At 37.2% G+C, this 3,991-nt stretch overlaps 1 long non-coding RNA gene across 1 annotated transcript; it reads left to right on the top strand.

Annotated features, from left to right (window-relative positions):
- Nucleotides 1-1,075: 1,075 nt before the first annotated feature.
- Nucleotides 1,076-3,225, top strand: LOC148654557 (uncharacterized). Its single transcript, XR_015941490.1, has 2 exons — nt 1,076-2,939; nt 3,112-3,225. It is a non-coding gene; the product is annotated as an uncharacterized LOC148654557 (long non-coding RNA).
- The last annotated feature ends 766 nt before the right edge of the window (nt 3,226-3,991 follow it).

Here is a 3,991-nt window from a genome sequence, read left to right as displayed (position 1 = left end):
ATACGGGGCATAATGCATGTCATAATTTGTGTACACTGAACTGCCGACACTGTAAGAACTGATTGTATTGTGTAATTTTTGGCATAGAAAGCCACGCTATCTATATTATTTTACAATAATTGTTGATGACTACTAAAAGGCACTATTTTAGTCTGTTGACTTGATCTACATGTTGCCACTAGTTCTTCTGATAGAATCTAAATTGATGCGCTAGTGAAGGTGTTTGTCAGACAGGGTACAGATTTAGTGTGGCACACCAATATGCCTACCTAACAGATGGCAGGCCATTTCTAACTATATGTAATGCTTTTGTTTGTTTTGTGTCATGCTAAGTTAAATTAAAAATAAACAATACAAGTAATGCCTCAGTAGACCAGATATAAAAATTCTGTGAAGAGTATTGTTGCAGTTATTCAGTTTTAAGAACTGCTTGTGAGAATCATTTTTAACATCAGACTATGTTAATTCTCAGAGATTACTTAAGCTTTACAGGGGGCTCTGCAGTATGGGTTCTCATTTATGCCTCTATTAGCTATTTTAGTCAATTAGTTATTAGCTGCTCTGTTAATTAACTCATAGGTGGGTCTGCTAACTATAAAAAATGTTCAATAGTGTGTTAATGCAGCACAGTCTTTAAATCCATAAATAAAAGATTCAGTAGGTAGAGAAAAACAGCATAACCTTTACAAACATATTTTCCAATTCTGAGTTTATTTATTGCTTTAAGAATTAAAGAAGGTAAATAAAGGACGTGATCTGCTGACAATATTTTAAATAATTTCGTATACTTTTAAGAAATACTTTTAAATATTATTTTCTCATTGAAACTAATAAGTGCTACTACAAACTCCTTTGTTGACCAGATGTGTAAGTATATGGGTATTTCGGTTTCATGTATGTAAGTGGCTTAGAATGAAGTCATGAAATGCTGTATGTTGCTGGATGCTGTGCAGATATGATTTCTGGGTGAATGAAAATGTTTTACGTAAAGCAGATATCCACTTTCTCCGAGTGTGCGTCAATAACGAAATTTGTAAACACTAGAGTTACTTAAGTTGATTGAAGACTCTCCTCAAAACCATTGAAAAATTATTTTCTTGTTCATATTTTAGAATGTTTATGTGATATTAAAATGACTTTTCAACTGTAATAGTCCCTAAATACTGAAAAAACTGCAAGATAAATAGCAACATTCATGTAATTTTAAGAAATTACCAAATTACACAATCATTAATATAATGTACAGTAGCATAAAACCACCACCTTTAAGCCATCTTCACAACCAGTGTTAAACATACTAAAAACCAGTCTATTGTATCTACATAACCATAAGTTTTGATACAAAATGTATACCATTTGCTCAAAAAGGCAACTTTCACAGTATTACAACTCTTAATTGAAGACTGTTATCATACCATTTCACACTTGTGAAAATTACTCATCTAATTCTGTGCAATACAGCTTGAAGCCCCTTAACTTGGCAAAGACTTAGCTAGTCAGTTAGGTAGGCCAGCATCTTTAGATAAGTATTGTAGTTAGAGTATATAACTGGTAGTAAAATGTTGATAGCTTCACCTTTAAATATGACTTCCAAAAATGTACTGGTTACCTTTAGGTTTTCTGTCAATTGTCCAGGGTGTGCTATCAATAAAAATCATTATAAAAATTTTTTTTCTGTTTTTTTTTGTGTGTGCGCTTTACAAACTGAAGAAAGTTGATTTAAATATTGAAACTTACTGTACATTTTTAAAAAATACACACTACAGCTGTGTGTGCAGTTCAAAATTACCATTTATTCTTAAGATCACAAGACAAACTTTTGGTTTACGCAGCAGTGCCAAATTAAAGCCTTAATGTCTATTCTAATGTTGTTTTTGGGTAAGTTGCTATGTTATAGTAGTGTGTTCAATTAACTCAGTTAAGATCACAAACGTCAGTTAACACTTGGCCCAGCACTCAGAGTGGAAATGGGGTCTTGGTCTTTGAATACACAGTGTTACTGTATACACATCTATATTACCTCTGCAGTGACTTTTCTGGAGAGATGCAATATATTTAACAAGTTAAACTGATTATATACTGTATGGTCAGTTCTTCCTTACAGTTTCTTCCTGGCCACTATTGTCACGCTCGTAAACCCCTCTTCTTAAGGACTCTCTAGCCCTTCCTTGTTTTCAACTAATCTCCTGCACCTGCCTCCAGTTCCTGCACCCTGTCCTATAAAAGCCAGGCGTTCCTGACAATCTGGGCTCAGCTTTGGAAGATGGACGCCCGGAAGCCTGCCTATCCGCGAGTCCAGGAGCGACTCGACGGCATAGGCTTCATCACGGCATCTTGACCTTCTGAGTCCAGGATTAGGGAACATCTGGTCCCGTGACCCCCCTTTTATTCCCCCGTCCCTCCGCCGGATCCCGCTCCAGCTTATAACTTTGTTCGTCTTCGTCAGGATGGATCACCCAGACTTGGACTATTGCCTCTCTTGGATTTGCCTCGGACTCCTATGGACTGTTTGCCTCGGCCACACCTCCCCTGAACACCAGCGCACCAAGGACACGCCCCCCTGTTTTCCTTCCAGCCCCTTGCATGCCTTTTCCCCCATGTTTTCTTCACTTCCCCCCCGGATCGTGTTCTCTGCATAGGGTCCTGAAAGAGCGCTTCGTTACAACTATACTGTATGTTAACATTTATCACTGTAGAGATATTTTCTATTAGGTAAGACTTATGGAATGTGTTGTGGTTTTTTTTTACAGGTTAGAGTAAAATTCTTTAATGCTCAAGATCAATTCAATTTGCATGTTGAATTGTAAGCTTTCTATTTCAGAATCACTATTATGATTAAATTACAGAAATAGGCACTTCTGATGTAGGGGATGGAGGCAGGGTTGTTCTAAAATCACACAACCTGGTCCAATGGAATGATTTTTCTCTTATTATATTAAGTAATAGATAGATAGATACTTTATTGATCCCGTGAGGGAAATTGCAGTGCAACAGCAGCTTAACACACACAACACAGCCACAGTGTAACGAATTATATACTAATAGTACAATTCATACAATACAATACAAGAGTTACTCACAGTCCGGACACACAAGAGGAAACTAGAACAGAAAATACATATACATTAAGTGTACAATAATGTTATTATAGTGCTTACCTGTTCAACATGTTTTGTAAAATGGAGAGTGTCATTTAGCAAAATCAGTAAAAAAAAATGCTATGGATACATACATTTTTTGGGAATCTTTCATGAGTCAAAACCAGTAACTGAGTCAATGCCTGTCTGTAACTGTTTACAGAAGCAAATGAAAAAGTAATGTCAAGCACCAGTTTTCATGCTGAAATCCTGATGAGTTCAGATGCTAGTGAGCGTTGAGCCCCAGAGGATCATGACTGGTGTGAAGAACCCTATGCAGGTTGGGTAACAAACAAATCCAATAGGCCAAGACGAAGTCAGAGTCAGGTAGGCAGGGAGTGTTGTTATCCAGGCTTGAAGAGAGGGTTCACAAAAATGTTTCGAGGGTGAAGAGCTCGGGAAAACAATAGACTGTTTAACTTTAAAACCAAGCGTTGAAGTGTGGGTTGAGGAGGTTTAAATAGAAGGTGCAGTGTGAAGCGAAAGACGTGATAGGATGATTAGATTGTGTGCCGTCAATTTCGGGAACTGGATTGGGCTGGTGTGTGATTGACTGAGGTCATGGGAATGTGCCAGCATTTATCAGAATTATGTGACTGATTATGTGAGAGCGTGACACAAAAGACAAGTTCAGTCATTCTTCTCTGTGCCTCTCTCCAAGAATGAAGATGATAGGATCTACTGCAATAATGGTGTCCAGCTCTTTACTGTACATTTTTCACGTTTTAAGTTAAAAAATAACACACAAAACATTTAAAAGGCACCAGTCTTTTACCCTCTATACAGATTGCTTTCCCTGACTTCTTTACTAGGTTTCACTACCCTAGAAGTATGATCATGAGGATTTAAGATCA

The sequence above is a fragment of the Lepisosteus platostomus genome, chromosome 9 (genome assembly GCF_059453375.1).
Source record: "Lepisosteus platostomus isolate fLepPlt1 chromosome 9, fLepPlt1.hap1, whole genome shotgun sequence".
NCBI classification, from domain to species: domain Eukaryota; kingdom Metazoa; phylum Chordata; class Actinopteri; order Semionotiformes; family Lepisosteidae; genus Lepisosteus; species Lepisosteus platostomus.
Note: the sequence above shows the minus strand (reverse complement) of the source record. Positions and strands in the feature narration are given on the sequence as shown.